Genomic DNA, 13,257 nt, shown 5'->3' on the forward strand with positions numbered 1-13,257 from the left:
CCATAATGTATAAGAAAAATAACTAACATAAAACAATGCCCAGAGAAAGCATTATAGCTATAATAGACTGTTTTTTAACCTGTGAGTCGCAACCCCTTTGGGTAAATATCATACATTTACATTATGATTCATAACAGTAGTAAATTTACAGTCATGAAGTAGCAATTAAATAATTTTATGGTTGTGGGGTCACCACAACTTAAGGAACTGCATTAAAGAGTTTCAGTATCAGGGTATACTATAGTAAAATACATACATACAGGACTTGGTTTAGACCACGTGAAGGCCCTGTGATGATGCTTTAGTATCTGTGAGCTCATATGCACCTTGCTTTGTTGATCTAGAGGTTCTTGTTCTCATGGTGTCCTCCATTCCCTCAGACTCCTACAATCTTTTCACCTCATTTTCTATGCAATTCCCTAATCTGTGATGGGAGGGATTTGATGGAGACCTGCAATTTAATGTCTGGCTGTGGGGCTCTGTTCCCATCTGCTGCCAGTAGAAGCCTCTCTGATGATGAATGGATAAGTGCTAGATGATTGGATGACTGTTGCACAAGTATAGCAGAATACACTTAGGAATCATTTCATTGACATTTTGACCAGTGATGTTTGTTTTTACCCACTACACACACACACACACACACATACACACACACACACTCACACACACACACTCTCTCTCTCTCAGACATGTTTATATGCTTCTTGGAAACACAAGCCCTGTTGGGTATGAGTTCCTTCTCTTAGAGTGCACCTTAGGTCAAATCAGACATTGGTTAGCTTCTCCCACAAATTCTGTGCCAGCATTGCCCTAATATATTTTTCAGGCAGGGCAGACTGTAGGCCATAGGATTTATGGATGCTTTTGTATTTCTCTTTAACTTGTTTGCAGGATGGCCATTTTCACTATATTAATTCTACCAATCCATGAGCATGGAAGATCTTTCCATACTCTGATATCTTATTTCTTCAAAAATTTTGTGGTACTTTGAATAGGTATAACCATTGTGGACTCATTAGTTTGAATGTTTGGCCCATAGGGAGCATTTGGGGGAGGGGAGGCTGGAGGCATGATGTTGTCATAGAAGCCTTTAATGTCTCTCATTCTTAAATATGAGGTTCCAGTTATAGATACCAAAGAAAAAGAAATTTCTTTTCTCATAACAGCCAATGACAGCATAGTTCATCAACTTCCAGGTGGTTTCTTGGAGTAGCAAGAACCAAGGACATCAACAAGGGCCCTGCCACAGTCGGGATAACAGATATCAAAATAGTCTCCTCTGGAGACAACAGGAACCATGAACACCAACTTGACCCCTGGTAGCAGCATGAGCTATGGGCACCCACGTTATCTCCTTTTGAAGAGGACCAAACCAGAAAATGAATCTTTCTCCTGCTCTGATATCCTGCTGTTGTTCTGAGCCAGGATAATCATATAGGTGGGTAGTGAATTCAGGGGCAGAGCCTGGGAGAACTCCAGGCTACCATACACCACCCTTCTGGCAGTGACACCCTGCCCCAACACCAGTTGCTTTCCCATGCCTGTAGCTCTAGCCTCTGAGTCTCTAGTTCTGTAATCTTTCCCACCTCTTCATTCCACATTTATTCACCAAAGCAGTCTTTCCAACTGTTTTGTGTCACACAGTGTGTGTGTGTGTGTACCTATATATGTATGTATAGGTACACACACACACACACACACACACACACACACACTATAGAGATAGATACATAGATACATAGATACATAGATACATAGATACATAGATAGATATCCCAAATACTTATTGCAAGGAATCATTGATCTTGTTTAAGGTTTCTGGCTTCTGAAGCACTATAAATACTGAGCTATCGCTAAGATTTCTCTGAGATATCCTATTGCTTCCCAGAGTCAGGGTGTTTTTACAGATAGGCAGGGTGCCTGGGGTCAGGGTCAGCAGAGAGCTTCTGGCCATGGCACAGCTCTATAATGATCTGATCACCAGATACATTCTCTGCATTGGGCCTGAGCTCTCCTCTCTCCTAATAGAACAGCTCAATGCTTCCACTTGGCCAGCTAGGCCAAGTATGGGGCAGACCAAGGACAGGCCCTACTCAGCATTGATATGCCCATTCCCACCATGAAGTAGCTTGAACAACTCTGCTCTGCAATCCTTTTCCCAATATCATGAGACCATTTTAAAGAGCTTTTACCCTATAAGACTTGCCTTTATTTAGTTGTTTCAAAGACACTGCAAGCTCTGCAGATTCATCCTATGCAGCAGCATTTTCCCTGGGAGTCTTTGTGTGTCTCTTGGATATTATGATAGCTTTGCATTGCCTGTTTTACTGGCCTCTTGAGCTGTGTGTTTACAGGGAATGCCTTCTGATGTTGTCAGCTGGGTGACTGTGATGAGTCAGAGAAGGAGAATTTGAGAAGGATTTTGTCAGAGAGGAAACAGAGACCTCAGTAGTTTTCCAGCTTCAGAACTGAGAATGAGATAAGGTGGTTGGATCTCAAGTGCATTAGGAGAGCTATGGGTCTGTCTTCAGCCTGTGCATTACCCTGGGAAATTCAGACCTTGGGTTAGCAGAGTCTGCTGGAATTAGGAGTCTGGGACAAGGCAACAAGTGGGGGCAGGGAGATTAGGAGGGGTTGTCCTGTAGGATCTACAGGGGATATGGGCAAGGGTGATGGAAGGTTGCAGCTGGTGTTTCTTTAGTGATTGGAGGAACAGAGAGAGGAGGAGGCAGCCTACTTGGTTTTCTGTCAGGAGTGGCCTGTTGCATTATGAAATTTGAACCCCTACCCCCAAATACCACTGAATTAATTTTAAGTTGGCCTGTCCTTGAGTGTAGTTTGGATACACAGTGAGACTCCATTGGAGAAAACTAATTTTTCCTTTGAGAGTGGTTATCTATTTAAAATAGTTTCTTGGTTAAGAAGCTCATGTCCACTTCCTCCACTCAGTGCTGGGACCCTATCTAGCTTTGACCTCTGAAGACATCGTACATGCTTCTACTATCTATAAGTTCTTATGTGTGTCAATCCCATTGTTTCTGGAAGGCACTGATTCCTTGGTGTCTTCTGTTTCTGCTAGCTTTTTATAATCTTTCCTATACCTCTTCTGCAAAGTTCTTTGCATTCTGGGGAGAGGTTTAATGAATAAATCCCATTTATGACTGAGTATTAGTCAAAGTTTCTCAGTTGCCACAGATTGTCCAGCTAGGGTTTTCTGTGTTAGTTTCCATATTAAGAGGTAACTTTTCTGATGGTGATTGCACAAGACACTAATCTTTGGGTATATCATTTTATTGCTGTATTCTCCTTTGGGAGAATAATCACTTTTAGTTGTCTGCTAATGTTCAAGGCTTAAACAGTTTCAGATTCTTGGCAAACTGAGCAGTGTCAGTCATGGGTTCCAGTGGGCTTAAAATCTAATCAAATAGTGGTTGGTTACTACCATAACAATTGTGCCTCCATCACATGAACATATTATGCAGTCAGGTAATTGTTTTAGATGGCAGAATTGGGAGCTGGATTAATGCTTATGTTTCTCCTCTGCTAGTGTGCTGTGTACCTTCTAGTACCATGAACACATGAACACTATTTAATATGGTGAAGGCTCTAGATAGGCACCAGCTTGACTTCCATATGTTCAATGAGATATGTAAGTTTTGCCTTCAGTAATAGAGCCTTACCATCCCTTTGTGGAGTGGAATCAATAGCCTTGACATGACCTGGGTTATTTAAGGGTTTCTATGGGGCTTTTTTGGCTAACAACTCAATTAAATGTAACCCATTTCTAGCACTTCAATTTTCAATTGGTGGTAGGAGATTTTTAATTGGGCTTTGTCTCCCCATTATTTGGTGATTCCATTTTGATTTCTTTTAACTCAATTAGAAGCTTCTATTCTAGTAGGTTTCTATATGACTCCTAAGATTGTCCTTATTTTTAGTTGACTCTCACCATTTTCTCTCCTTTACTCCCCATTTATGCCTTTCTTCAGTTTAATCATTCTGTTCCAGTCTCCCCCTCACACCATTGTCTCTCCATAACTACCTATGATTTGACCTTTGATCTTTTTCTCTGGGTCAATAAGAATTTGGTACAATATCTTCTGGAGGTACTTCGAAGTGGCAGTGAATCACAACTTACAATCAGACACGTAACCATGGGTGTCAACAACTAATATTCTACAATGTCTTATAGTTGGGAGGCTACAATGTTTAGAAACTAGGTGCAATAAATGTGTTTTCAAACACCATTTTCAATTTATAATGGATTTATCCGTCTATAACCTCATCATAAGCAAAGGAGTACATTATGAGAGGAAGTAAATTATGGCACTGTCATTAAAATTGTTAGCATCGAGACTCAGACAGGCAAAATGGATTTGGGAACTAAATATACAGGGATTGAAGTATTGGATAATTTTCTTGTTTTAAGAATGCAGTTTGAGACAAACAATAGCATGAGTGGTAAATGATAATACTGAGGACAGAGTAGAGAAAGTTTCTCTGAGTCTGTGAGGAAACTAGAGTCATTGTGGAATAGAGATCAGGACCTGGGACAGATCTAGAATAGGCATTCACAGCCTTCCGAATGGTGTGATCCTTCACTACAGTTCCTTGTGGTGTGGTGATCCGCAACCATAAAATTATCTTCATTGCCATTTTGTAACTGCAATTTTGCTACTGTTATGAATCATAATGTAAATATTTTTGAAAATAGAGGCTTGCCATAGGTGTAATGACCTCTTATTTTTCTGAGTTAGAATTCTATAGATTCTACCCCAAACACCCCCTCTAACTGTTTTGATGAATGAGACAGAGGAAGAGATGGAGCCTCAAAGAACACCTGTCTGTGAATGAAGGGGCAAAACTTCAGAGCACTGATTGAGAATAAAGAGTGCCATCTACTGAAAAGTCACCTTGCTCCTCATTATTTGATTTTAATATAGAATCGTCATGAAATAGGTTCGGGAGAAAAAGACATGAGATATCATAGTGAGCAAATTCTAACATATGGTGAGCAAAGGTGGAAACCAAGGATGAATGCTGATCACAGACAATCTTTTTTTTCCTTTTTTTATTCTTTTATTTTAATTAGAAAGAAAATTATTTTACATATCAATCCCAGTTCCCTCTCCCTCCCCTCCTCCCCTTTTTCCCCAACTAACACCCTACCTATCCCATACCCTAGGGAGGGTGAGGCCTTCCCTGGGGGGTCTTCAAAGTCTGTCATATTCTTTGGGATAGGGCCTAGGCCAACCCCCTTGAATCACAGACAATCTTATTAAGATTGTTTTCCTTTCTTTGGAAGTCCTTCAGTAGCTTCAAACAAAGAATCACCTTGAATGAAGTGTTATTTTTATGTTAATTACCAAAGGGAAGTATTTGATAGTAGTTCTTTATAGGAATAAAAATATTAAATTGTCAAAATTGGTCAAAGTACACTGAGATGAAAGAGAATGAACTTATTAGGTAGGGCAAGTAGACCTTTTCCTGGATGTCAAGGCAATGGTACATGAATTTATAATATACAGTGGTCCAAGCAGATTGGTTAGATAGCAGCAACCACATGCATTTTGCAGGGAATGTCTCTCACCCTGTTGCCACTTTTTTCTGTGCTCCATATGTTAGGTTGCAACTACGGATTTAGCCCTTTTGCCCAAAGGCATCTGAACCTGTGAAAAGCCTAGCTAGGGCACTGTCTATTGTTCATTGACAACTTGTCAATTTACTTCCAGGCAAAATAACTCATAAACATGATAAGTAAGGCAGATAAAACAAGAATTCTTTCACACTTTGCAACTTTACTGCAAAAATGACTTATTTTCCATAAATGTGTGAAATCTCCCCTCTGAATTGTGACTGTGCATTGAACTTTAAAACTGTTTAGAAACAGCACAAGCATTTCACAATTCCTGTCTGTAATAAGATGAATGTTAAATATTAAACACGCATTAAAAGTGATAAAATAAAGGATTCTCAAAGGTTCACCAGCATCACTGTATTTCTTGTTGATTCCCTGAGTTAATAAAAGTTAAGTTTAACAAGACTCCTCCAAAGACAAATGTTTAAAGACTACTTTATAAATTTGACATTTCATATATTTATAGTAGCTATTATCTAAACCCTTATTTCAGTTTTATAAAAAACAGATATAGTGAATCATATTAGTATTAAATTCAAAAGCCAGTATGTGGTTTGTTAGCAAATGCTCATCCTGTAATGAAGTGGCTTTTATTCCTGATATTTATACACATTCATTTCTAATGTACTGTTTAAATATTGAAAGCTAATTATGAATTCTTTTAGGTAAAATATTTTAAGTAGATAATAATTTTGAAATATATTAGTCTCTAAGGCAAAACAGTCTGTTTATGTGCAGTTATTTATAAAGTCATACTTTTTAATGAATCCTTGTTCCCTGGACTCAATTCCCTGGTAATGAATTTGATTTTAAGCTTCTTGTTTACTGTAATAGCATCACAAAGTTACACACAGTGCCCTACTGATTTTCCCCAGGTAATTCTCAATCACACCAAACATTCCAATTTTGGAAAGAGTAAAAATGGAGAGTAGAACAGATGGGATGGGATCCAACCATCCAAGACCAGATTCTGTATCCCTGTCTTTTCCTTGGAGTCCTTTGCTCAGGAGACATGAGCAGACTCCCACGATTTCCAAATGTATGGTTTTAGGGTCTTTAGAAACACTCCCTCACCACATTTCCACATATTTTATTCAGTTACTTTAGAATATTTATAAACAGGAACACATATGCATCTGTTACATAACAAACGGCTTTTGGGAAATAAGTGAGAGAACACAAGAAAAGAAAGTTAAAAGACTATAAAGGGAAAAATGGGAGTAAAACAAATCTGCAGCAAACAAGAATGCACCATCATAGGCCTTCTTTTTCTGAAGTACAGTATAAGGAGTGTAACTGGGCCAGGGATCTCAGTTGTAGACTCCTCACAGACAGTAGCAATTTCTGACACTTGGGAAGTTTGTCTTTATTCTTGGCCTCAAGTTCCCTCTCATGAGGGAAGACGGTCTGTAATTAATGGGTGCCAGACCAATACCAGAATCTGTCCTTTGAATACAGGGATAGTATGAACTTTAAAGAAAGATATAAACACAGATACTTTCTATCTTCTAATTACATTTATTGTGTAAATACTGTTGTTGGGTGTTATAATAATAGTTTGATCCATATGAATTCTCTCTTAATGATATTGTATGTCCTTTCAGATGACTCTTATCTTTGCTTTAAAACAGGAATAGGACAAAAACATCTTCCCAATCTGAAGTTTTGTGGAACAAGGGCAGTATGCCTGTGTAGTAAATCTTTATTTGAAATATATTTTCTCTGAATTTTCCACTCCCTTATGCAAGCTTTGACTTTCTATTCTTTTAAACCAACAACCTATACATAGCATGTGATGTTTTAATTTCTAAACACTGGAATTCTGACTTCTTCATAACCAATTGACTTCCCCAACAATGGCTGTATAGAGGCTTTCTCCCTGCTGGACACCCTTGGGAGCTAACCATTACTTGTTATCTTCCATTTATGTTGTTTTTTCTCCTCTCAGTGTAAATGATATGCTACTTTCTTCTGTTAACTTAAATTCCATTTATGTGTTCAATTTTCTGGCCTTCCAAGGTCAGTTTGAATTTTAATCTTTAAACAAATGACTGTCCATCCTACTTAATCTGGCATTCTTGGAGAGTAAGGGAGTACATCATCCATATTAGTATAAACATTGTTAAATATTGTTACTCTAGCACACCTTGGAAACAGAAATAACCTAGGTATGGATTTTTCAGGACTGGTGTTTGTGGCTGCAAATATTCTACAAGCAGATTTGCAAAATGTTGTACGAGAAGCAGTGAGGTAAAAAAAAAAATTAAGGGAAATAATAAGAGCTTTGTAAGTCTCAGGACCATGAAAGAACAAAAAGGAAACAGAAAGGAGGAAAATAAAGATAGGAGCTAGCTGGAATTTGGTGCTGTCAAGACTCAGGACCTGATGTTGAATATGCAAGTGTAGAATGTATTTGTTTAATGTGAAGCTTGTTGTTTCATTCAAAATCCCAGGAAAAAGGCTGCTGAGTGCTGGACGTCAATTAATATTCTTCCAAACGACTGGCAGGAAGCCACAGTGGACGTCTACTCAGACACAGTGTGTCACACTACTGTTGACTGTAAAATTAATTACCATTTCTAAACAAGGACTGTGTGATGCTTATTCTTCAGGCATACTATACTGCCCTCCTGGCATTAAAGGTTACAAATAGTTATTTTTAAAGTATCCTTTAGAGAAATCACAAGGAAAATATTAACAATCCCAATAATAGTGACAAAAAAGCATACTGCATGGTGGGGCAAGTCGACATTGTGAAGACAGAACTGAATATTAAGAAGTGTCACCTACCTAAAGTAAGTGTTAGACATTCACATGATGGCATCAGCTGCTGATCCAATGCATCTGGAGCTGCCCTGTCACTGAGGCATTGCTAACCCAGGCAGAGACACAGACAAAGCTGCTTCATCATTAATGTCAGTAAAAGGATCTGGAGGAAAAATAGAGTGTCTCTGGAGACCTTGTCTGGACTTCTTGGAGCCTGGACAACAGTTTTTTCCAACAACAATCTTTCCCACCCTTGTAGCAGCTGCAACAAAGGAAAAAAGGGGAGCACTGACTTAAGTTGTCATTAAGTTCAAAGAGGTGAGAATGGTACTCTGTGATGAACCTTTACAGTCAGAGTTATTAATGGTGAGTTCTTTTTTATGGTTTTTTTTGAAAATATCACATTTATGGGCAGTGTTAAATTATCCTGGGTTATTGTTTGGCATATGTTGACCAGTCAGCTTTGAGCTGATAAAATTAAAATCTATCTTTGTTGAGAGGCTAAAAGAATACAGAATTTCTCACTCTGAGCTGTAGCACATAGATTTAAAATAGCACTATCAATCTAGGGAAATTTAGTTCTGGCTCTTACTTTGGTGCAGACTGGTTCAAGGATCATATTCAGTGAGAAGTTATTAATGCTTCACAGGCAACCTAAAGGACACGTCAAATGTGGTTCTACAGGGGTCTATCTAGGGTGGTGATATTTAACATTTTATCAGTGACTTGGATGATAAAATATAGAACATGCTCATAAAGTTTCATGGAAGACCTCTTAAGTTGAGAGAGATAACAAGAATCCTAGAGAATCTACTTATAATTTAAGATGACCTTGAAAAGTCAGAGACAGAATCATTAAAGAACAGGATTATGGCCACTTTGTAGCCTAAAAAGCAAGGTTTAAATGACTAATTAATGATACAACAGATTTGAGTATACAAAGATGAAATGTAGTAAACACAATTGACTTTATAAATACCAGTTATTCTGGGAAGAAATGCATATGAACCTGGAATTTCATATTATATAGAGGCTTATGAAGTGTTCAGTGCTTTGCTTAATTTAAAATAAATACAACAAATAAAGGCAAAAACTAAAGAGCTATGAAAAGAAAAGTGGAATGCCAATGCTTCATGAGAAATTGAGACCAAATGGCAACCGATATGCAATTAATTGCTTGTATCTTTCATTAAAGATAGATACAAAATTTTCTTTAGTTTCTGATCCCCTGATTGTTTTTCTTTTGATTATTCTTCTATTTTCCTTTTATTTACAAGTTACGAATATAGTTCATGCCACTTACAACTCACTGATCTTAGTTTTGTTGTTGAATTCATGTATAGTCATTTGAAGGACTTAACCCTATTCTGATTGGCTGCTGCCAGGGTCTGAATAATCACTGATGAAAAGTAACATTGTAGCCATGCCAGAGCTGTATGAAATATTTCCTTGGTAACATTCAACTGGGTAATTCCTTTTGATCAGAACACTGGTTGCCACATACTATTATTTTTTTTAACTTATTAGCTCATATAGTTTTAAAATGTGTTGGGTTTCCTGGCATCATCCTTCAAATGTATCATGTATTTTGTATTCATCCCATATCACCCTCTTGTCCCTTTGTCTCCTCTCCTTCCACTGTCCTCTTCCTCTTCTAAATCATTGCCTTGTACTTCCAGTTCCACATACTTTGTTTACTTACAGAAAATGTTTACTTACATACAGAAAATGTGTAAGAATGAAAGAGTGAGAATTTGAACACAGATAACAGGAAACAGAGCTGCATGCATTTTAAGGGATAAACATTCTCACTTTCCGGTAGTGACTAAACACAATGGCAGAAGAACCAAAGACTCTAGATACTGAGAACTCCTGAAGTGTGAATTCAAATAGTAACAGAAAGATATTAGATTTTCATTGTTGCTTTTTATTCCCAATAAAAAAATCAACATCGATGTGCCATGCTCCCAGTAGTTGACTGTATGTTAGAATCATCTCATCAGCTTTTAAAAATCCTGCTGCCTATGCTTCAATTTCAAGAGACCCTAAGGTCCCAAATTACAGGGTCTGGAGTGTACCAGGGAATAAGGATTGAAAAGTAGGGCTGGAATTATTAGTTCCTCATAACTCACATTTCTGTTTGCTCATAGTGATCCTGTTTTCTTACTATGTCTCTGTCTTCCACTTAACTTCTTTCAGTCACTATTTACTTACTTACTTACTTACTTACTTACTTTACATCTCCAATGCAGTTTCCCCTCCCTCTTCTCCTCCTCTGCTCCTCCCCCATCCACTCTTCTTCCATTTCTATTCATAAAAGGGCAGGGCTTGCATGGATATCAACAAAATAGGGCTTATCAAGTTGAAGTAAGACTAGGCATTTTACTTTGTATTAAGACTGGGCAAGGCAAGGCAACATGAGGAATAGTGTCCTAAAAGCCTGCAAAAGAGTTAGAAAAACTCTGCTCCCACAATTAGGAATTCCACAAAAAGACCAAGCTACACAACTGTCAGATTTGTCTTTAAAGCATATAAATCTTTCACCTTTTATCACTTTACTTTCCACATTTGATGCCCACTGTCAACTGGGTGTGATACTACACTTTGCTGTCTCTGACAGAGATAACCTTTCCTACTTTTACTCAGCTCTCAGATATTTTTGCATTGTTCTCCATGGGTTGTATTCTACCTTGGTTTTTCTGTGAAATGAGAGGACAGCACAGAACCAGTTGAGATGAGGAATCAAGCACCCTTAGTTACCATGTGGTCATATTTTAACCATCAATAGGGATAGGTTATGGCTTAGGAAGATTCTCTGTGTAGAACCACAATGGAATATAACAGTTAATATAATATAGACCATGGTTTTTACCTCCTCATTATCAAAACCAGTACTCTATCTTGTGTGTTTGCTTTTTCAGTGCTCACAGGTATATTAAATAAATCCTAAAGCCAAGTCTGTACAGTTCATTTTACTGGATTTCACGAGACATTTTTTAACAGCTCTCCTTTAAAAATCACTTAAACTGAAATCACTGGATAAATAATTGTTGTGGGATTTATAAAAAGCCTCTTCCTTCTGATTGTACCATGTGTCCCAACTACCACTGTGTTTTTTTCAATAGAAAGTTGCTATGAGGTTCATGACACATTAGTAGTGTTAGCATTCAGGCATTTACACTGGCCTACCCTTGAGGACCTAGCAGGACACTTCAGCAGTGGCAGCCAAGATGTGACTACTGCCACAACTGAGAAGAGCCACTCTCCTTATGCTTATGCACTATATGCCCTTATAAAAAGCAACCCCTTTTGCCCCATTTTCTCTATATCCTCTTCCCCCAATAAACTTCCCATGTGATCTCTGTGACTTTGTGGTGGCCCTTGGCTCCAGCCCAATGTTACTTTTTGCCATTTAACCATTACAAGGTGACTACAACTTCTTTGATTCAAATATAAAGCTAGGTATTAATTCTCTGAAAAATGAGCAATGCTTTATTCAGTACAATTTATACAATAACTGTTCATTAAATTTTTATCTTTGGAAAACTTGTTTCTTCTAGATTACTTTCTTTCCACCCTCTCCTTCCTTGTTACTGTCATCCTTCCATTTATATTAGTTTCCTTTGCTTTTAAAAGAAGAGGGATGACTGATGTCTACAAATTTTATAGTATTCTCTAGTGACAAAGTCTAGCTTGTTATCATCTCGAATGGACTTTGGTGATTTAGTAAAATGATTTGCTCATGCTCAGTAACCTAGATTAGTGCCTGCCTGCATCTTGCTTGAATTCATCATTACAGGAAGAAGAATACAATATGTAATTGATTAGATCAGTTTATCTGACACAAATTCCAAGATACTTTCAACTAATATCACAGCTATGTTGGAATAATTTGTTTCAGTTAAAATATTTTGATTAAACAACTTAAGGTAATATATGAGACATCCTCAAAAATATATGCTGACAATAGACCTTAAATCGCCATGAAACTGTTTATAAAACAAACTTAAAGAATCCAGTTCCTTCAAAAGATTGATCTCCACAGAATCTTACTCATGAATGTGAATAAGATCTTCAATTTTCTCTTTAACTAGAGTGAAGGTAGACAGATTTCTTTTCCTTATAATTTTTGTATCTTTCCTCACCTTTTATTATTTTAACTTTCTGTCACCCAGTGAACCACTACCTTTTTGCTACTACTTTCAGCTTTCAAGTTAAGTGTTTAAAATTTATTTAAATATAAAAATTCTATTTAATACTTCATTAAAAGAAGTATCTTGAACAGATATTCTTAACTCAGTATAAGAAAAAACATCGCAAAGAAGAAAATGAGGTAATGTGAAATGTCTATTTGTCCAAGATAGTATTCTTTCAGAAGTCAGAGTCAGCCCTGAAGTTTTGCTTGGAATCCTTCTTCAGGAGACAGGGGTAGTGGGGTTGGTGCTCCTAGGTAAGCCAACTCCTAGGTTTAGATCTATTCCATTACTCCTGGCTCCTGCTGAGGCTTTGGTACTCCCTGGAGATGTTTTACGCCTATTAATAAAAAGATAGTACAAAATTGAATAATGGTGTCTGCTTCCCTAAAAGGGAAAAAGACTCAAGGGAGTCTGTTCTGAAAGTGCTTTCATAAATAAGGAATTAATGCCCACCACTAATTTTCTAGTCTTATTTTTAAGACTAGAATCATATTTTCCAGTTAATAGTGACCTATTTTTGAGCAAGATTCTCATCCTGTTACATGCCTTTAGGGAAATAATTACTACACAACGAGATTTCTATTTTCAGCAAACTGAGTAACCTGTCCATTGTGGTCCTATGTTTTGCTGCGTTGCTTGATTTTCATGTCTTCT

The sequence above is a fragment of the Cricetulus griseus genome, chromosome 2 (genome assembly GCF_003668045.3).
Source record: "Cricetulus griseus strain 17A/GY chromosome 2, alternate assembly CriGri-PICRH-1.0, whole genome shotgun sequence".
NCBI lineage: Eukaryota > Metazoa > Chordata > Mammalia > Rodentia > Cricetidae > Cricetulus > Cricetulus griseus.